This window comes from Gopherus evgoodei, chromosome 1 (assembly GCF_007399415.2).
Source record: "Gopherus evgoodei ecotype Sinaloan lineage chromosome 1, rGopEvg1_v1.p, whole genome shotgun sequence".
Classification (NCBI taxonomy): Eukaryota; Metazoa; Chordata; order Testudines; family Testudinidae; genus Gopherus; species Gopherus evgoodei.
Window position 1 is genome coordinate 83,544,950 of NC_044322.1, and position 23,044 is coordinate 83,567,993.

The following is a 23,044-nucleotide window of genomic DNA, read 5'->3' on the forward strand; positions in this document are numbered from 1 at the left end:
TTCTTACAAAGTATTGACACCAAAGATAGTAAGATCATCCTTATTGCTCTCTGGTCTGGATTCTAATGTGCAGTTGGACTGGCTCTGGACCGTGACTCTCTCCTCAGCCTCCTGGGTTTCTGGTTTCTGCTGAAATGACAATGTTAAATGTCCCAGAAATCCCAAAAGGTTCAAAGTCTTCCCTTGAGTAGAAATGTGGAGGGTAGAAGGATCCTCCATGTTGCTTCTCTCCCTTTTCCACTCCACAACACAGCCAAAACTGAAAGTAAAAACAACCTTTTTGTGTCTGAGTTCTGGCTTATTATTAGTTCTGTTAGTGTAGCTAGCCAGTTCTATCACTGCACTGGACCCTAGCTAATCTGGGAAATGGAATCCTAAACCTCTGTCACCATTGCTGAGACAAGTCCCTAGAGGCTCAATGTGGTATTTCAAGAGCATTGCCTCAAACCATGTCACATAATTTATTGCAAACTGCTCCTTTGTTTTATTTCCTACAAATTAGACACATAAGTGATGCTTTTTAAGTTGAAACTGTATTGAAAAGATGTATTTTTGTTGTTGTTTCAAGTTCTTTTTATTAAATGTTTGTATAGTCAAAAAATATAAAGAACAAAACTAATTTTGACAGAATAACATTCTGCTATTTGGTATCATCTCAAAATGACACAAGGCTTAGATAGCTGTATAATTCATAAATGCAAAAGCACAGAAAACAAATTGCCAATTGGGGGGGGGTGGGCATCTTTCTGAGTGCCAACAAAATTATTATATCTAATTATTATATCTCATCATATCTTGTCTTTTTGTGCCAAACTACCTGATACATGTTTTAGATGATGCGGCAACTATTAGTAACTGAACAAATTTCACATCCACAGAACACACTCACACAAGGGCTGACCATAAACTGTTCCTCTTTTGGAAATTGTTAAAGGTGTAGATAATCAATTTCAGAAAAAAAAAGGAAGAAATATGATGCATCAACAAGGCCAAGAATACTGAATTTAGCTGTTTGGGCAAGAAATGGGACTCCAGCTGAAAGGTTTGTGTATTTCAAGGCTACATTCCAAATTTTTAAATTTTAAAACAGATGAGGCAATACTGTATAAAATGAACTAGCAGGCTCTCTCTACTAGGAACATATCCAATTTTTTATTCCACTGTTGGATCTGCCTTATTTGAATCCACTAATAGCTATTTAGGAAGGACCGATAAGTAGTGAACTACAGATGTGACATTAGACCAGACAGGACCCAATTTTCCATATGTTATATGTAGCACTAATTCCTGGTCCCACTTGGCTTTCATTTCTGTGGTTAATAGTACAAAACAAGATTCAGCCATCTGAATGTTTTCCCAGAAAACTGGCTACCAGATGACAATGTTTCCAGGAAATCTTGTAATGTTGATATACCAGATTTTTGCCAGGCCAGATCTATATCCCTATCCAAAATAGCATACAAAACAGTACATAAACCAACTACTAACTGACTAGGATTAGGAAGAAACTTACCCAAAGAAATAATGCTATAACGTCCATGAGGATCCTAAAGCATCTGATAGTGAGCACTGTCAGAAACAGGAGACTGGACTAGGAAGGCCTTTTGTCTGATCTGGCAATTGTCATTTATTTTTTTAATAAATTTGTCATATAAAATAAGGTGCAAAGGAGGCCATATCTTAATACACAAAGAATCAAAACTTGTTTTCTGTTTGATTCAGTCAAAACAACTCTCTTTATTCATGCAAGTAACTTCATTGACTTCAGTCAGGATACTCATGTAAGTGCATTTGACTCCAAATATCCTTTCTTTAAAGCTGCTTTTGTTTTCTTAGTATATACTTGCAAATATCCCTCCATTGTTAAAATTAGGATAGGAATTGGATGGACAAGATCTATATGTGGTCAACATTTTATTTAAAGTACCCCATGAAGCATATAATATTTATGTATCAGCTGGAACAATAAAGACACATAATACTGATGTAGGAGTATTTTCAGTTCCATTGGTGTGCCTTATAGTTCTTACAACACTTTTAAATGTATTTGCAGGAATATTACCTGAAATACTCATAATCATAATCTTGTTCACTTATGAAAACTCCTCTTGAACAAGATTAAGGTTAGTGACTGACATCTTGATATAACTCCCTATATTTTTCTAGTGAATTAAGATATATTTAAACTGATAATATTAAGATAGTTCTTTGTAGTTTGATGCTTAGAGATAGTGTTTGCGTGAATGCACGTGGCCTCACATAGCTGCACCTCTGAGTAACACTTTCTACCATCTCCAGATGGTGATGGTAGACTCCTTCCTAATCTGGTGTACTAGGATCTGTTATACACATCTTCATCACTGCTTAGCTGTACTACAGTAATGTGACATACCTAGTCACGAAGCCTTCAGTGGTTAGGAAACTCCAACTAGTACAGAAAAGTGTAACATGTCTCCTCAGCAGCATTAAACCTGTTCTCCACTTTCTCTTGAATATCAAGTGAACTTGAAAGTTTCAGTTTCCTTCCTAGGTAGTCATTTCCCATTTTGTATGCATGCAACTGATTGTTTCTTCCTAAGTGGAGTACTTTGCATTTGTCCTTATTGAATTTCATCCTATTTCCATCAGACCATTTCTGCAGTTTTTCCAGATCATTTTGAATTTTAATCCTATCCTCCAAAGCACTTGCAACCACTCCCATCTTGGTATCGTCCACAAACTTTATAAGTGTACTCTCTATGCCAGTGGTTCTCAAACTTTTGTACCGGTAACTCCTTTCACATAGCAAGCCTCTGACTGCGTCCCTCCCCCCATATAAATTAAAAATACTTTTTTATATATTTAGCACCATTATAAATGCTGGAGACAAAGCAGGGTTTGGGGTGGAGGTTGACAGCTCATGACCCCCCATGTAATAACCTTGTGACCCCCTGAGAGGTCCCAACCCCCAGTTTGAGAATCCCTGCTCTGTGCCATTATCTAAATTATTGATGAAGATATTGAACATAACCAGACCCAGAACTGATCCCTGCAGTACCCCACTCATTATATCCTTTCAGCATGACTGTCAACCACTAATAGCTACTCTCTGGGAATGGTGTTCCAACGAGTTTTGAACCCACCTTGTAGTAGCTCTATCTAGGTTGCATTTCCCTAGTTTATTTAAGAGGAGGTCATGCATGCAGTATCAAAAGCTTTACTAAAGACAAGAAAAGCCACATCTACCGCTTCCCCAATATCCACAAGTCTTCTTACCCTGACAAAGTAAGTTATCAGGTTGTTTTGACATGATTTGTTTTTGACAAATCCATGCTGACTATTACTTATCACCTTATTATCTTCTAGATGTTTGCAAATTGATTGCTTAATTATTTGCTCCATTATCTTTCCGGGTACAGAAGTTAAGCTGACTGATCTGTAATTTCCTGGGTTGTCCTTATTTGCTTTTTAATAGATGGGCATTATATTTGCCCTTTTCCTGTCTTCTGGAATCTCCATGTCTTCTCAAAGATAATCACTAATGGCTCAGATTTCTCCTGAGTCAGCTCCTTGAGTATTCTAGGATGCATTTCATCAGGCCTTGGTGACTTGAAGACATTTAATTTGTCCAAATAACTTTTAACTTGTTCTTTCCCTATTTTAGCCTCTTCTGATCCTACCTCATTTTCACTGCCATTCACTATGTTAGATGCCCAATCATCATCAGCCTTTTTGGTGAAAACCAAAACAAAAAAGTCATTAAGCACCTCTGCCATTTCCACATTTTCTGTTATTATTTTTCCCCCTCATTAAGTAATGGGCCTCCTCTGTCCTTGGTCTTCCTCTTGCTTCTAATATATTTGTAGCATGTTTTCTTGTTACCGTTTATGTCTCCGGTCAGTTTGATCTTGTTTTGTGCATTGGCCTTTCTAATTTTGACCCTTCATACTTGTGTTATTTTTTTTTATATTCATCCTTTGTAATTTGACCTACTTTCTACATTTTCTAGGACTTTTTTCTTTTCTTTTTTTTACTTTTAGATCATTGAAGATCACCTGGTTAAGCCAGGGTGGTCTCTTGCCATGCTTACTATATTTCCTATGCAGTAGGATATTTTCCTCTTGTGCCCTTACAATGTCTCTTTGAAAAACCGCTAACTGTCTTCTATTGTTTTTCGCTCTTAGACTTGCTTTCCATGGTATCTTACCTACCAACTCCCTGAGTTTGCTAAAATTTGACTTCTTGAAATCCATTGTCTATATTTTGCTGTTCTCCCTGCTATCATTCCTTGGAATCATGAACTTTATCATTTCATGATCAAGTTCACTCAAGTTGCCTTCCACTTTCAAATTCTCAGCCAGTTCCTCCTTATTTGTCCAAATCAAATCTAGGACAGCCTCTCCCCTGGAAACAGTCTCCACCTTCTGAAACAAAAAAAAATGTTTCCAATGCATTCCAGGAACTTACTGAATCTGTGCCCTTCTGTGTTATTTTCCTAACAGATGTCTGGATAGTTCAAGTCCCCTATCACCACCAAGTCCTGTGCTTTGAATGATTTTATCTGTTTTTTAAAAAGCCTCATCCACCTCTTATTCCTGGTTAGGTGGTCTGTAGTAGACCCTTACCATGACATCAATATTGTTTTTACCCCTTTTATACTTACCCAGAGACTTCGAACAAGTCTTTCTCTTATTTCCATCTCAACCACAGTCCAAGTGTACGCATTTTTAATATACAAGGCAACACCTCCTCCCTTTTTTCCCTGCTGGTCCTTCCTGAGGAAGCTCCATCCTTCTAAACCAATATTCCAGTGATATGTATTATCCCATCAGGTCTTTGTGATGCCAACTATGTCATAGTTGTGTTTATTTACTAGCATTTTGAGTTCTTCCTGCTTGCTTGCTGTGCTTCTTGCATTAGTATACAGAAATCTAAGATACTGATTTGATTCCCTCCCTCAATCTGTCTTGTCTCTCCTTTATCCCTGCTATAACAGCCCATGCTCCCCCTCAAATTCCAAACCTTCTCCCAAGTCTCCATGTTCTTGACTTACCTGAGGGCTAACTAAAACCTAGTTTAAAGTTCTTCTGACTAGGTTAAACAGTCTGTATTCAAATATGCTCTTCCCCTTCCTCGATAGATGGACTCCATCTCTGCTTAGCAGTCCTTCTTCTGGAAGAGCATCCCAGTAGTGTGACAGGAATCCTCTGTAGCTGGATAGCTTCCTCAGCCTTGGATGTCTCCATGTTAATACTGTCAATGAGTTCCTCATGGGCATGAATGCTCCTCAGCCTAGCCACCTTCTCCTGTATTTCTCCCACCTGCTGCCTGAGAGATTCCACCTGCAGACACCTTTAGCACTTTGATGGCACCCACAGCTTGGCTTTCTGAGAGTGGGAAATGCAGGCCACAATCTCTGGAAATCCACACCAGGATCTGGGTAGAGGCATCCATGGTTAGGTGGTCTGTCTGGATATAAACACAAGTGGAGGAGAGAAGAGCAGTGTTGGCACTGGTGATGCAGACCTTCCTAACTTTGCAAGATCATGTTCAGCTGATTACCCACCGTGAATTCCAAAACATTTTCAGAGTCATTGCTTCCTGGGATAGAATCCTCCATCCTGTAAGTATGGCTTACATTTTTTATTCCAAGATGTTTACATTTACATTTAGCTATACTAAAATGCATATTGTTTGCTTGAGCCCAGTTTACCGAATGATCCAGATTGCTCTGAACTAATGACCTGTCCTCTTCATTATTTACCACTCCCTAATTTTTGTGTCACCTGCAAACTTCATCAATGATGATTTTATGTTTTCTTTCAGATTAACATTTTTTGTCAATAAAAAGCAAAAGGCAAAGAACTGATCCCTGTAGGACTCCAGTGGAAACAGACCCATTTGATGATGATTCTTGTTTACAGTAACATTTGGAGACCTACTAGTTAGCCAGCTTTTAATCCACTTAATGTCTGCCATGTTAATTTTACATTATGCTACTTTTTTAGTCAAAATGTTATGTGGTGCCAAATCAAATACCACACAGAAACCTAAGTATATTACATTGACACTAATTCCTAAACTTGTAATTTCCTCAAAAAATATATCAAGCTAGTTTGCCAGAATCTATTTCTCAAAACCTCATTTTGATTTGCATTCATTTCATTACCCTATTTTATTTCTGCATTATTTGAGTCCGGTATAGGCCACTCCATTATCTCATCAGGATTGACGTCAGGCTGATAGGCCTATAATAATCCAAGTAATCTTGTCTACACTTTCGTCCAGTCTTCTGGAACTTCTCAGAGATACCAGTGGAATGGAAAAAGTATTATCACCTTATGATGAGATTATATTATCTGGTTTTCCCCCAAATACAGCACAGAAACATGTGTTGAAGATTCATGCATTTTCTGAATTATTATTGATAATTCTACCCTCTCCATCTAGTAATGGACCAGTTGGAGGTGAATGCCTGGCTGCAAGGATGATGTCACAAGGAGGAGTTCAGCTTCCTTGGCCACAGAATGCTGTCCCAGGAAGAAAGACTGCTGTGCAAAGATGGAATCTATCTATTGAAGAAGAGGAAGATCATCTTTGGATACAGACTGATGAACTTAGTGGGGAGGGCTTTAAACTAGATTTGATGGGGATAGGAGAGAAAAGCCCACAAGTAAGTCAAAAAACTTGGAGACAAGGGTGAAAGTTCAGAATCTGGTGGGAGTATGGGCTGTTATTACAGGGATAATGGAGAGAAAAGAGAGAACATAGAGGGGAAATTATTTAAGTATCTTAGATGTTTGTATACCAATGTGAGAAGTATGGGGAATAACCAGGAAGAACTAGAAATGTTGGTTAATAAATACAATTATGACATAGTTGACATCACAGAGACTTGGTGGGATAATACACGTGACTGGAATATTACTATAGAAGCTTGCTTAGAAAGAACAGGCAAGGAAAAAAGGAGGTGGTGTTGCCTTATATATCAAAGATGTATACATTTAGACTGAGGTTGAGATGGAAAAAGGAGACAGACTTTTTGAAAGCTTCTGGGTAAGGATAAAAAGTTAAAAACAAGGGTGATATCACGGTAGTGGGTCTCTACAGACCACCTAATCAGGAAGAATTGGTGAATAAGGCTTTTATTAAACAACTAACCAAATCATAGACTCATAGACTCATAGACTCTAGGACTGGAAGGGACCTCGAGAGGTCATCGAGTCCAGTCCCCTGCCCTCATGGCAGGACCAAATACTGTCTAGACCATCCCTGATAGACATTTATCTAACCTACTCTTAAATATCTCCAGAGATGGAGATTCCACAACTTCCCTAGGCAATCTATTCCAGTGTTTAACTACCCTGACAGTTAGGAACTTTTTCCTAATGTCCAACCTAAATCTCCCTTGCTGCAGTTCAAGCCCATTGCTTCTTGTTCTATCATTGGAGGCTAAGGTGAATAAGTTTTCTCCCTCCTCCTGATGACACCCTTTTAGATACCTGAAAATTGCTATCATGTCCCCTCTCAGTCTTCTCTTTTCCAAACTAAACAAACCCAATTCCTTCAGCCTTCCTTCATAGGTCATGTTCTCAAGAACTTTAATCATTCTTGTTGCTCTTCTCTGGACCCTCTCCAATTTCTCCACATCTTTCTTGAAATGCGGTGCCCAGAACTGGACACAATACTCCAATTGAGGCCTAACCAGCACAGAGTAAGGCGGAAGAATGACTTCTCGTGTCTTGTTTACAACACACCTGTTAATGCATCCCAGAATCATGTTTGCTTTTTTTGCAACAATATCACACTGTTGACTCATATTAAGCTTGTGGTCTACTATGACCCCTAGATCTCTTTCTGCCGTACTCCTTCCTAGACAGTCTCTTCCCATTCTGTATGTGTGAAACTGATTGTTCCTTCCTAGGTGGAGCACTTTGCATTTATCTTTATTGAACTTCATCCTGTTTACCTCAGACCATTTCTCCAATTTGTCCAGATCATTTTGAATTTTGACCCTGTCCTCCAAAGCAGTTGCAATCCCTCCCAGTTTGGTATCGTCTGCAAACTTAATAAGCGTACTTTCTATGCCAACATCTAAATCGTTGATGAAGATATTGAACAGAACCGGTCCCAAAACAGACCCCTGCGGAACCCCACTTGTTATACCTTTCCAGCAGGATGGGGAGCCATTAACAACTTCTCTCTGAGTACGGTTATCCAGCCAGTTATGCACCCACCTTATAGTAGCCCCATCTAAATTGTACTTTCCTAGTTTATCTATAAGAATATCATGCGAGACCGTATTAAATGCCTTACTAAAGTCTAGGTATATCACATCCACCGCTTCTCCCTTATCCACAAGGCTCGTTATCCTATCAAAGAACGCTATCAGATTAGTTTGACATATTTGTTCTTTACAAATCCATGCTGGCTATTCCCTATCACCTTACCACCTTCCAAGTGTTTGCAGATGATTTCTTTGATTACCTGCTCCATTATCTTCCCTGGCATAGAAGTTAAACTAACTGGTCTGTAGTTTCCTGGCTTGTTTTTATTTCCCTTTTTATAGATGGGCACTATATTTGCCCCCTTCTGGTCTTCTGGAATCTCCCCCGTTTCCCATGATTTCCCAAAGGTAATAGCTAGAGGCTCAGATACCTCTTCTATTAACTCCTTGAGTATTCTAGGATGCATTTCATCAGGCCCTGGTGACTTGCAGGCATCTAACTTTTCTAAGTGATTTTTTACTTGCTCTTTTCTTATTTTCTCTTCTAAACCTACCCTCTTCCCATAAGCATTCACTATACTAGACTTCTCAGTGAAGACTGAAACAAAGTAGTCATTAAGCATCTCTGCCATTTCCAAGTCTCCCGTTACTGTTTCCCCCTCCTCATTGAGCAGTGAGCCTACCCTGTCCTTAGTCTTCCTCTTGCTTCTAATGTATTGATAAAAAGTCTTCTTGTTTCCCTTTATTCCCATAGCTAGTTTGAGTTCATTTTTTGCCTTTGCTTTTCTAATCTTGCCTCTGCATTCCTGTGTTATTTGCCTATATTCATCCTTCGTGATCTGACCTAGTTTCCATTTTTTATATGACGCCTTTTTATTTTGTAGGTCATGCAAGATCTCAAGGGTAAGCCAATGTGGTCTTTTGCCACATTTTCTATCTTTCCTAACCATCGGAATAGCTTGCTTTTGGGCCCTTAATAGTGTCCCTTTGAAAAACTGCCAACTCTCCTCAGTTGTTTTTCCCCTCAGTCTTGATTCCCATGGGACCTTACCTATCAGCTCTCTGAGCTTACCAAAATCTGCCTTCCTGAAATCCATTGTCTCTATTCTGCTGTACTCCCTTCTACCCTTCCTTAGAATTGCAAATTCTATGATTTCATGATCACTTTCCCCCAAGCTTCCTTCTACTTTCAAATTCTCAACAAGTTCCTCCCTATTTGTTAAAATCAAGTCTAGAACAGCTTCCCCCAGTAGCTTTTTCAACTTTCTGAAATAAAAAGTTGTCTGCTATGCAGTCCAGGAACTTATTGGATAGTCTGTGCCCCGCGGTGTTATTTTCCCAACATATATCTGGATAGTTGAAGTCCCCCATCACCACCAAATCTTGGGCTTTGGATGATTTTGTTAGTTGTTTGAAAAAAGCCTCATCCACCTCTTCCACCTGATTAGGTGGCCTGTAGTAGACTCCCAGCACGACATCACCTGTGGTTTTTACCCCTTTTAGCCTAACCCAGAGACTCTCCACACTTCCGTCTCCTATGTCCATCTCCACCTCAGTCCAAGTGTGTACATTTTTAATATATAAGGCAACACCTCCTCCCTTTTTCCCCTGTCTATCCTTCCTGAGCAAACTATACCCATCCACACCAACATTCCAGTCGTGTGTATTATCCCACCAAGTTTCAGTAATGCCAATAATGTCATAGTTGTATTTATTTATTAGCACTTCCAGTTCCTCCTGCTTATTACCCATACTTCTTGCATTTGTATATAGGCATCTAAGATACTGATTTGATCTTGCCTCCCAGCTTTGCCCTGACCCTCCTTCCTCTCTGCCATTATAGCCCGTGCTCCCTCCTGTTTCCAACCCATCTCCCAGGTCTTCTTCCCCACTTACCTATGGGCTTTGCTCACCTGTCCCCGTCGAACCTAGTTTAAAGCCCTCCTTACTAGGTTAGCCAGACTGTGGGCAAATAAGGCCTTTCCCCTCTTCAAAAGGTGAACGCCATCTGTTCCTAGCAGTCCTTCCTCGAATAGCATCCCATGGTTGAGGAAGCCAAAGCCCTCCTGGCGACACCATCTTTGCAGCCAGGCATTCACCTCCACGATGCATCTGTCTCTGCCTGGACCCCTACCTTCAACAGGAAGAATCGAAGAGAATACCACCTGCGCTCCAAACTCCTTAACCCGTACTCCCAGAGCCCTGTAGTCACTCTTGATCTTCTCAGTGTCACACCTCGCAGTATCATTTGTGCCCACATGGATGAGTAGCATGGGGTAGTAGTCAGAAGGCCGGACAATCCTCGACAATGCCTCTGTAACATCTCAGATACAGGAAAGACAGACAAAAGGCAGCAAGAGAAACAGACACACAGACGGTCTGGATATAGAATTCAGGTCTCTAGAATAACAGTTCAGTGCCCTACCCACTGGACCAAACTACTTGAAACTCTAATCTTTGTGACGACTTTCCAGAGCGGGTTCACCCTCTTATGGGAACCTTCTCCAACATGATTTTGTAGTAGCTTCTTCTTTAATTTTGGGACAGATGTAGTTATAAGGTTTGCATTTAAATCTGACTGCTTATATCTGACTGTACCATTGTCTCTTATTATTTATATTACCATAGAATCTAGACATGGACCAGAACCTCATTGTGCAAGACCCTATACAAACACAGAACAAAAAAGACAATCCCTGCCCAAAGAGTTTACTGTCTCAGCACATATCAAGAGTCATCATATGGATATGGACAGACAGGGAAGTGCAAGGTAACAGTGAGACAATACTATTCAGTGATAAGTGGTGCTCTCACCACACCAATGGCCTAACTGTTGCCTTCTAAGTGATGATACTTTTAGGTCTTACTGTAGTTTCCTCCTTTATTATTCCCAGAAAGAATTTTTTGGATTATTTTGTAATTGTAAGTCTGGAGTGAGAGGAAATTATCTGAGGTGCCTGAACAGAGCTTAGAGCTGATAGAGTTCACCAGGTGACTGCTGGATGTTACTACAGAAGGTTTTCATAAACTGAGAGTTTTCTTAGAGTAATATTCTACTAGAGCTACATCTGCTTTGTCTTGTTTTGATTTGAGGATATTGCCATCAATGCTATAGCCACGGTCTCCAGTATTATTTCCTTTTATATCTTTGTTTTTTAATTTGATTTGATAGGAGAAAGATAGTGTTTATTAGTTAGGGTCTTTGTGTTCCATCTAACTTGTTCGTTTTCCTCCTCTCTCCATATTTATATTATGATTATCTTTCTTATTCTGGCATCCTGACATCTCGCTTCCCCTTCCTCCTTTCCCCCCGCATCATTGTTGAAAACATGTAGAAAAGAACCCATTAAAATGCAGCAGCCCCCTCCATAAACTGCTACATCCTCAACACAAACAATACAGTTGCTTTTCCCAAGGTTTTTATTGGTAAGATTTATAAATTAAAACCTTGTTTTGCCAGAATAGATCACACTGAAAATATTAATGATGTATATGATGACAACACAATGCATGGACACAATATTCCTTCCAAATAGTCTGCTCAGTGATTAAAAAATATAGTCATTAGAATTTGACTTCCAACATGCATCTAACAGGTAACCAATCCAAAAAAAAAAGAACCTACCATTTTAAGATATTTATACATTTGTTAAGGCAGAACAAAAGAAAGAAGCTTTGTGATTTATATCTCTTTAGTAACTTAAATAGATGGTAGGTCCTAACCAGGCCTATGTGAAAAATTTCATAATTTGTCAAAATTATCTTCCTAGTTTAATTCACCATTTTTATCCACAAAATGACCCAAAATTCCAATTATCTGTCTATCTTCAAAGTGAAAACAATTTTGCTAGACATTCAGAAATTTTCACGTTAAAACATGTGACCGATTATGGCAAATCAAGAAAATCCTCACATTTTAAGTACATTGAAAATATTTTGCACGTCTCTAATCCTAATAATTTATTTTCAAAGCAAGATCAGTTGCCAGCATGACTAAGCCTTACATAGCACTATTAATTGCTCCTGCCAGATGTATTGTAAAATGTGTAGTATTAAACTCTAATTGCTCAGTTTCTCTCTGAAAAAAAGATAGTATTCAACAGATTGATCAGATATTTTGAAGAGGGCAATGTCAACCTCAGGACATAGATAATATGGAACTATTTTTTCCAGAAGATAACATTTGTGGAATAGCAGCAGGTTAAATGTGAATATTTTACCAAGCTACAGTATGAAATAGGGGGAAAAAGACAAATGACTCAAAGTTGTACTGCATATACGGTGAGCCTGTTTTCAGAGATACAGAGCACCTTCATCTCCCATTGACTTCAGCATCCTCCTGTCACTTGCACAACCTAATTGACATGCAGAGGTGTAACTGTGGGATGAATTTGTTCCCACATGTATACTCAGTAAGATTTTTCTAATGGATCCAATAATGATAACTAAACATATGGGAAAATACACATATCATAACCCACAGGTAATATATGATACACAATTTTCCCATTACAGGTCATGATAAAACATGTATAGAGCATACTATGGTTCGATGCTGTCGTTTAAATAGTGAAGTGAATTTTTGTGCCTCAAAATTTCTGCCACTGTAAAATAATAATAGGAAAATAGAAATTTCCAGATTAGATTGTGCTAGTGGTTCATGTAGTTCAATATCCTATCTCTCACAGCAGCTAGTAGCAGATACTTCAGAGAAAAATGCAAGAAACACTGTAGTGGCTGATTCGGAGATAGCTTCTCCTATGGGGCAGGCTATCTCCTAATATCTGTCGGTTAATAGCTGGCTCACAATCTGCAGCATAAGTGTTTATATCTCTTTAAAACATATCTAACATAATATGCAGACTGGGAAAAGTAAAGAGAACGTCAGAGATCTCATCAGTTTGAATGAATTCAAACCAGTGAGGCCAGATACTATTCACCAGAGGGTACTGAAGGAATTAGCTGAAGAAATTTTGGAGCCACTGGAAAAAATATTTACGAACTCATGGATGACAGGAAAAGTCCCAGAAGACTAGAGAAGAGCTAACATAGTGTTTATCTCTGAAAAAGGGCAAAAGAAGGAGCTGGAGAACTATAGACCAGTCAGGCTGACTTTGATACCTAGTCTGTAGTTCTCCAGCTCCTCCTTTTCCCCCTTTTCAGAGACTGATACTCCTAGAGCAATGTTTAAAACATGTAATCTGTGAATGCCTGGAGGATGAATGGGTAATCACTAGCAACCCAAATGGATTTACCAAGAACAAATCATGCCAAACCAGCTTGAAAACCATCTTTAACAGAGTAACTGATTTGGTGGATAGGGGAAATGCAGTAGACATAATATACCTGGATTTCAGCAAGGCTTTGACATTCTGATAAGCAAGCTGGAGAAATGAAGGCTCAAGAGAACTACCATTAGGTTGATACATAATTGGTTAAACAATCACGAACAAATAGTAACTATTAATGGAATGATGTCAGTTTGGAGGGAGGTCTCAAGTTGTGCTCCACAAGGATCTGTTCTGGATCCAGTATTGTTTAACATCTTTATTAATTACCTGAATGTATATATAGAGAGCATACTGATCAAGTCTGCGGATGACACAAACTAAGGGGGTTGCCAATACATTGGAGGATATAGCTAAAATTCACTGGGATATTGATAAATTGGAAAATTGTGCTATAGACAACAAAATAAAATTTAATAAGGATGAATGTAAGGTACTACACTTAGGGAAGAAAAAACAAATGCACAAATGCAGAATGGGGGGAAACTGGCTTAGCAGCAGCACTACTGAGAAGGATCTGGGCATTGTGATGGACAACAAACTCAAAATGAGTCAGCAATGTGATGTTATTGCAAAGAAAGCAAATGCTATTTTAAGTTGGACTAACAGAGGCATAGCATGCAACTCACACGAGTTGTACCACTCTACTTGGTGCTGGTTAAGCTTCAGCTGGAGTGCTGTATCCAGTTCTGGTCACTGATCTATAGAAAGGATGTAGCGAAACTGGAAAGGATCTAGAGGTAAGTGACAAAGATGAATAATGGGATGGAATTCAAGTCATGTGAGCAAAGGCTTAAGGAACTGGGTATGTTTAGTCTGAAAAAGAGAAGGTTGCATGGAGTATATGATAGAAGTCTTAAGATATTTGAAAGACTATCAGAAAAAAAGATGGAGGAAGTTGTTCTTTTTTGCCAGAGAAGGCAGGACAGGAGGTTCAAACTACATTATAGCAGATTTTGATTAAATCTCATGAAAAACATCCTAACTGTGAGAACAGTAGGACAATGGAACAGGCTGGCTCAAGAAGTTGTGGAAGCATCTTCTTGGATGGCTTAGACACTGCAAATCCTGCATCATGTCAAAGAGTTAGACTGCGAGACCCCTGTGATCCATTCTAACCCTATAATTTTATGATTCTAACTGGACGTCCTCATTATCAATATACTTATCTAAACTTTTTTTTTTAATCTTACTAAAATCCTGGTCTTGCAGCAGTTAGTTCCACAGGTTTATTATGCACCATGTAAAAAGTCAGCGTCTTTTTTATTTTTTAAATTTATTGACATTCAATTTCACTGACTGTCCACTAGTTCTTTTACTGTGAATAAGGGTTAATAGGAGCACCTGATTTATCTTCTTTGGGTACAATATATTAGTTTGTATACCTGTATCAGGTTCCATCTAAGTTGTCTCCTTTATGAGAAACTGCACCCTCCTTTTAATCTCTTCCCCATTGGAAATTTTATTCCATGTTTGTAAACATTTTTGTAAACTTTATCCCATGTTTGTAAATATTTTTGTAAACATTTTTGTTTACAAACATCAATTCATATAATGCTATTATATTTTTGCAGGCTTATTTATGCATACTAACCATCACTTTTGTTTACTGAACACCACACATCTTGGAGAAAATGTTTTCATTGACTTCTTAACAGTGGGGCTATAGGACTGGCCTACATGCAGATTTCATAGTGGAATAACTATTTCAGTTAGGTGTGGTTTTTTTGTTTGTTTGTTTTTAACCAACAGTTATACTGGCAAAATTCCAAGTATGGACACAGTTATATTAATATACAAGTGCCTTATACTGGCACAGTTTATTCCCCTTTTCAAATGGGAATTGCCATATCAGTAAAAGCAAATTTATATTGATGTAAGCAGTTTTGGAATTAGATTTTATCAAAAAATATAGGTAAATATTGATTTTCCAGCACACATGCAAACTTACAAAAATATTTCCATTTATGATAATTGAAACTGACAGATGGGTAAAGTATGTAAAATGCTGCTTGAGAACTTAGATTTTGACTTAAAATATTTACTCTCTGTAGCTTGACATGTGATGTTGGCAATTTGTATTTTAACATTTATAAATCTTGAACTTTTTGAATCTCAGCATCTACTGTCATTCAATATTTATTGCTGAGAGGGTCTCAGAGCTTGGGCTGCAGTCCAAGCCCAAAAATCTACAAAGCAATGAAATAGCCCTACAGCCTGAGCCAAGTATGCCCAAGTCAGTAGACATGGGCCAGCCATGGGTTTTTATTTGCTGTGTAGACACACCATGAGAATCCAAAAAAAGTTTCTGATTTATTCTGATATTGTTCTATACTATTCTTCCATCATTTATTGCTGCTCTGTCCACACAGCAGTTCATTATTGCTTTTTGCATATGGCTGTATTTTTAGGAGTATGAAACTATTTGCAGATTTAGAATTTCATGTCTCGTCTTTATATAGGGCCAAATGTCACCATCACTTACTTCTGTAGACTTAACTGAACATGTAATGATGATATTCAATGTTCAGTACCTAATCCTTATTACTAAATAACATCATGGTGACCTTCCACAAGTAATCAATAACCTTTTATTGAACTACAAAAGTAATCTTCATTGTTTCTACTCCCATTGAAGTCAATGGCAAAATTATCATTGAAAATTCAGGTGAAAGAGAAACATGACCCTACATGAAGATGCATATGCTACTCTTGAGGGAATTCTGTGCAACTGGACATGCACAGAATTCATATCCTGCACAGATTTTTTTTTTCTGCAGAAAATACATTCTGCTGGAGAGAAGCTGCAGTTACACTTTTTGACCACCAGAGGCTGTTGTGGCATCAGAACAGACAGCAGCTGCACCTGGGTGCGAGCAGCTCCAGCTGTGGATAGGGAAGGGAAGAGACTGCTTTCCTCACAGCAGCCTTTTAGGCCAGGTCAAGTGGCACAGGTTATGGTGGGAAAGATAGCATGTGGCACATGGGGCTAATGTGGGAACAGACTGGGGTGGGTGCTGAATGGGAGTGGGAATGCAGGGACATATGTGGACAGGGGTGGGGATGGCTGAGTAGGGGTTCAGGGACACATGGAGGGAGCGGGTGGCTGAGTGGGGGGTGCAAGGACACATGAGGAGAGGAGGATGCAGGGACATATGGGGACAGAGCAGATGTGCCTGACTGAATGAGAAAGGCAGGGGTAGGCAGGGTCTGTATGGAGGAGGCTCCCTAATAATCCACCCCCAATAAAAATGGTCCATATTTCTCCCACCTACCCACAACAATCCTCCAAGTTCATGCCCAAGCTCCTTCCCAGCAATTACTTCTCTCTCCCTCAGCTCCTTCATAACCCTGATGCAGCCAAGCTTTTGCACTACTTCTGAGGATGTGGAAAATATGTTTATGTAGTTTAGTTTAAATGAATTATTACTCAAAGTTCTGTATTAATATGCCTAGTAAGGAATCAGTCTGTCAAAAAAACATAACCAGAATTTTTGTTGTTGTGTATATGTGACGTTCCCCTGGTGTTATCTGGATCAGTGATCTGCTAGAGTTCTCCAATCTTTGACTCTGGGAGCCAGCCTTACCCTGCTCTGCTGTGAGAACTGCCACTCCCAGGCCGTTCACACACAGCCTCTAGCATGTAAGCTGCTCCCAGCTACGTGAGTGAGCACTTTTAGCCAGCCGCTGCTTGGATTGTGCAACCAAATGACATTAGCCAATATCTCCAGTCCCAGACACAACCCTAGGAACCTCCGTCTTGCAGTGTCCAGTTATGCCCAAATTTATATGAATTCGCCAATTTAACAAAGAAATTCATATATACCAGGCTTCTGATACCAAGGGAAGTCTCTGACATGCTTCAAACCAAACACACTGCCTCAGGTAGAATAAACAAAAACACATTTATTAACTACAAAAGATAATTTTTAAGTGATTATAAGTCAAAGCACAAGAAGTCAGATTTGGTCAAATGAAATAAAAGCAAAATGCATTTTAACCTGATCTTAACAGTTTCAGTGCCCTTACAAACATGAATGCTTCTCACCATGGTCTGGCTGGTTTCCTTTCATCCAGGCTCTGCCCTTTGATCAGCACTTCAGTTGCTTGGTGGTGGTGTATGTAGATGGAAGTGGAAGAGAGAGAGCATAGCAAACATCTCTCCCTTTTTTCATGTTCCTTCTTCCCTCTTGGCTGTGCTCCCCGTTCAGAGTCAGGTGAGTGTTACCTCATCGTAGTCCCAAACTGACCAAGAGAAGGGAGGTGACTCACATGATAGTCCAACAGATCCTTTGGTGTTACCCAGGCCAGTGTCCTTTGTTCCCATGAAGTTGGGCTGGGTTTGTCCCTGATGAGGTGTGAACTGCCCCTCTGCTCCTAGAGAGTTTTACCTGGGCTTGTTTTAAGCAATGAGGACACATTTTCAGCCTCATAACTATATACATAGACTCATAGACTCATAGACTCTAGGACTGGAAGGGACCTCGAAAGGTCATCGAGTCCAGTCCCCTGCCCTCATGGCAGGACCAAATACTGTCTAGACCATCCCTGATAGACATTTATCTAACCTACTCTTAAATATCTCCAGAGATGGAGATTCCACAACTTCCCTAGGCAATCTATTCCAGTGTTTAACTACCCTGACAGTTAGGAACTTTTTCCTAATGTCCAACCTAAATCTCCCTTGCTGCAGTTTAAGCCCATTGCTTCTTGTTCTATCATTGGAGGCTAAGGTGAACAAGTTTTCTCCCTCCTCCTGATGACACCCTTTTAGATACCTGAAAACTGCTATCATGTCCCCTCTCAGTCTTCTCTTTTGCAAACTAAACAAACCCAATTCCTTCAGCCTTCCTTCATAGGTCATGTTCTCAAGACCTTTAATCATTCTTGTTGCTCTTCTCTGGACCCTCTCCAATTTCTCCACATCTTTCTTGAAATGCGGTGCCCAGAACTGGACACAATACTCCAGTTGAGGCCTAACCAGCACAGAGTAAAGTGGAAGAAAGCAGACATGAAATTACAATCTGTAGCATTACTATGATAACAATGCTTAGTGCATCATGGGCCTTCCAAAGACATCTGACGTGACAAACCTTGTATTGGATAAACACAGTCATATTATAAGGGTGAACATGGGGGTGCAGGGTGTTTCCCTGAGTTACAGAGTGTCACACTGTATCATTAGAATCATTACAAACATGCTTTCTGACAGGTATTTTGAAATAAATTACCAAAATAATTGAAACTGGTGTGATTATACTGTGTTATTTTGACAAATAAAATATGCAGAATTTTGCACAGAATTTTTAACTTTGGAGGGCAGAATTCCCCCAGTTATAATATGCTTTAAAAGCCAGAAAAGATACACTTTAGGCCAGATTCTCCACATCTTCACTGACAAGTAGAAATTTTCAGCAATGGTTAGAGACTAATATATAACGCATGCCTGTAGCAAGGGGGCATGACTGACCTCACAGATGGACAGAGGGATAGCTGTGACCACTCCCTGGTGGGCAGAACCAAGACACCCACGCCTGCCCCACCAGAAGCAGAGGGATGGGACAGAAATCAGAAGTGTAAAAGGCAGGCCCTCCAGCTCAGTTGGAGAGGAACTGCTGGAGGAGAAGGATGTCTCCCACCCTCTGCTGGAGATCAGACAGTGACCACTACAGTGCCCAAGACCATCAGGGACTGCCAGAGCTGCCAGGAGCTGGAGACATCAAGGAGTTACTGGGGCTGCCATTAGTTGTTTATGCCAGTGAGAGGAACGACAACACTAGGATCCAGATATCCTCCCCCCTCAAATGGAAATGTAGGAAGTAGCCCAGGGGAGCCAAATATAGTTCGGCTGTGTTGCTAACAGTTGGCTAGCATGTTGCAGTTGGATTTCTGTGCTGACCTAGTGGCAGACTACTCCGCTATTGTTAGGGCCCTGTGCTGGGACCTGGTGGAGTTGGGTGGGCATGGGTCCCTCTACCTCCTGCCACCCTAACCAGGGATTGCAGGCTCCACAGTCTAGGCCAAAAGGCTTGTGTTCGTCAGCAATCCTCCAGAGCCAGGACCCCTGACTGTTTGGTGCTCCGCCCTGCCTGATGACGTGGGCTTATAGCAGGGGTCAAAAACCTCTGGCACACAGCTCACCAGGGTAAGAACCCTGGCAGGCTAGGCCATTTTGTTTACCTGACGTGTCGGCAGGTTCAGCCGATTGTGGCTCCCACTGGCTGCGGTTCCCCAGAGACAGGCCAGAGACTCCTAACTGCTTGCAGCCCCACCCTGGGTGATGACCTGGGTTTATAGACATTGCTGCTCAACCCTGGTTTTAGGCCAGAGCCCTCTAATGGTTCAGTGACCTACCCAATCAGAGGGCCTGGGCCCCTAGACTCATTATTGCTCTACCCTGTGGAGTGGCCGAGACTCTGGTGCTAATTCCCCCTCAACTGTTCCTTTCCACAGGCCTTGTAGCAAGGAGCATGGCCTCCCTCCCAGACTGACGGAGGGACAGCCGTGACTGCCTTGCAATGTTTCTTATTACATTCTAATAAATATGCTCTTGTAGACTCTTCCTCGAGTACAACGAAACTGTAACAGAAATGTAGTAACTACCCTTATTGTCATATAATTTATATGCAAATATCAATAATCTTAGGTTAAAATTTTTTTTTGTAAAACAATTAAATCTGATGCATTTTATAAGGTAAACAAACCTCTGAAGCATGAGTAAAATGTAAATGTGGAAGAGATGTGTTACGCTCTCAGTCCTTTTACTGACATGAAGACATTTTAATGAATCTGGGCTCTGCAGCTTGTAAACTCAGCTACTCTAAAACCATCTCAAGGGCAACATTGGTGTACTGGAAAATGTCATTTTGGCATGTGCAATAAACATGTAGTTAATGTATATTGTAGTTTATGAAGAACTACATACTGTGTTCTAATTTTAAAAACTGCACAAAAGCATATTATTAACTACATTATTACAATTATATTTTCACGTAAACTATCTACTTTTTAATTGTTTCATTAAAGGAAGAGAGAAATGCTTGATTAGGAATTCTGTTCAGTTTAGCGAATTGTATTACACAAAAGCAAAGGTGTTTAACACAGTTAAGAGAAAAAAAACATACCTAAACCAAATCCTCAGGTTGTGTTTTCCATAACAGCACAGAGAGTGAAGAGTTTTATTTATTTATTTTATTTTTTGTAGACATTTCCATTTTTAAGAATGGTTAAAAGGAATGTAATGTAATAAATTAAGGTTTTAGCCATGTTAAGTAGAATCTTGAAGAATGACATCATGGCTTCTGCAAGGAAACAGGCATATATGTTTCAAAATATATCTATGTATGTAGACCAACTAATCTTGATGAAACTGACCTTGAAATAAATAGGTGTGTCTACTAATTTGGAGTCAGATATACTGTAATTCACTGAGGTTTTGGTTTTATTGTGTGAAAATAATTACGATTGTCTGTCATGTATCAGAAAAGGGAAGTTGGAGTTTAGTATTTACAAAATCTCTGCCTGATATACTAGAGAAAATGAGAATGGTCACTAGAGGTATTCCAAGTCACTCAGCTAGACAACTGGGGTGAAATCAGTAGGACTTTTGCCACTAACTTCAGTGGGGCCAGGATTGAACCCTGGTGGATATCACTTGGGTGCTGAGAGAGGGATGTTATGAGAATTATTTTGAAAAGCGTTTTTAGTCCCTGTTCACCATAGTAGGGATTGTAGGATGAGACTATAGATGGGGCCTCTTTGGAGACCATCCAGAAGCTGGAGCTCATGCAGAATAGAGCTTAGTATTACTTAGCACTGTCAGTCACAAAAGAGTGCATTGCACCACCTGTCCTAAGAGTCCACTGTCTCCTCTTTGATTTTGCCTGCAGTTCAAGCTGTTGACTCTAGTCAGTAGAGTCCAATATATAGCTTGTACCTGGCTGGCTAAGATATTGCTTCTCTCCTTATATGAATACAGGTTATGTCATGTGGTTAAATTAATATTGTTGTAGAAACTTTTAAATTTGCATATCAAACTAAGTTTTTAAGCCTTAATGTTGCTGTTAGGACATCACAGTTGCATTAATGCTTTTTTTACATTTTACAATTATGTCATGAACAGAGGGCTGATTGTACCTCTGTCCTTTTCTGGTCTCTCTGAGTGCACCTTTTTATGTGCTATGGATCACGCCATTACAGATTAGGTACCTAAATTATTTTGTTCATCTAATTGTCTCTTCAAGTGCCTAAATCCAAGAATCAAACCCACTGGGATTCATAAGACCCCAATCAGCCGCCTTGAGTCCTGTTGGCACTTAAAATTGCTGAATGCCTAAATTATGGCTGTAAAGATTCTCTGAGTGCCTACGTTTCTCTCTCTGGGAATGTGCACTGCAGCCCCACACCAAACATCCAGATGCCTAAGCCCCAGAGTGATTCATGAACCAGGGGAAGATAGACATTCTTCTGTCTAACTCACTTGCAGGGCTTGATCCAGTAAGTGCGCTTAGAGATTGCTAACAAGATCAGGGTCATACAGGCATGCTTATACAGAATGGTAATGGGAGGAGGAACTCCCTTCCTCATAAATTTGGCTCAGTGATTAGGGTACTCATCTGGGATGTGGGAGATCCCCAGCTCAAGTTCCCTTCCCCCATCCACCTGGAATGGAGAAGAGATTTGAATTGCCATCTGCCATCTCTTAGGTGACTGTCCTCATTCCTGGGACATTGTGATGTAGAGCTCCTTCATTCTGTCCTGATAAAGCTATTCCACTTTGGGTGTGAACTGGGTCTTCCCAGGTGAGTACACAAAGGATCAGGTTACAGAATCATTCTCATGTTTTTTTCTCTTTTTGGCTCAATGGTTCTTTTGTTATTTATCCAGACTGGAGCAGCTTCAATAGGAGAGACTGGAGGAATCCCACCTCAGAATATTCCATAGCCCAGTGGTTAGGGAATTTGCTGAGGGTGTTCAAATCCCTTCTCTCCCACAGGTGGAAGGAGAACTCTAGGTGAGTACTCTAACCTCTTCACTAAAAATATGAGGGAGGTACTCCTTCTGCCCTGCCCCCTGCTTCTTGCTAAAACGGAGGAGGTACCTAATGGCCAGAGGGTGTTTGCAGCTGAAAGTCCAAAGCACAGGGAAGTGCCTCCCTGCAGCTTGGATTGAGACAAAAGAAGGGTGAGGCTTATCAACATCCCCTCAGCTTGGCATATCCTAGTGGTTTTATTAGGCAAGGAGCCACCTAGTGTACTTGCTTTTGTGAATCTCATTCTGAGAGTCCTGTCTCTCCCACTTCCGTACCGGAAGCCAAAGCACCAAAGCTCAGGCCTTTTCAATTGCAAGTAATTTTCTAGGTGCATAAATGCTATTTGCGGCAATGCTAAACAACACCATGCTCCCCCCCAACTCTTAGACTGATTGGGTTTGGGATTGATCCTTTCTTCATGAGTTTGTGAGTTTATTAGCAAAGAGAACAAAGCATTGGAAAAGCTAAGTTAGATAGGTTTCATTCCTGAGTTAAAGAAAATAACCAAACCAACTTACC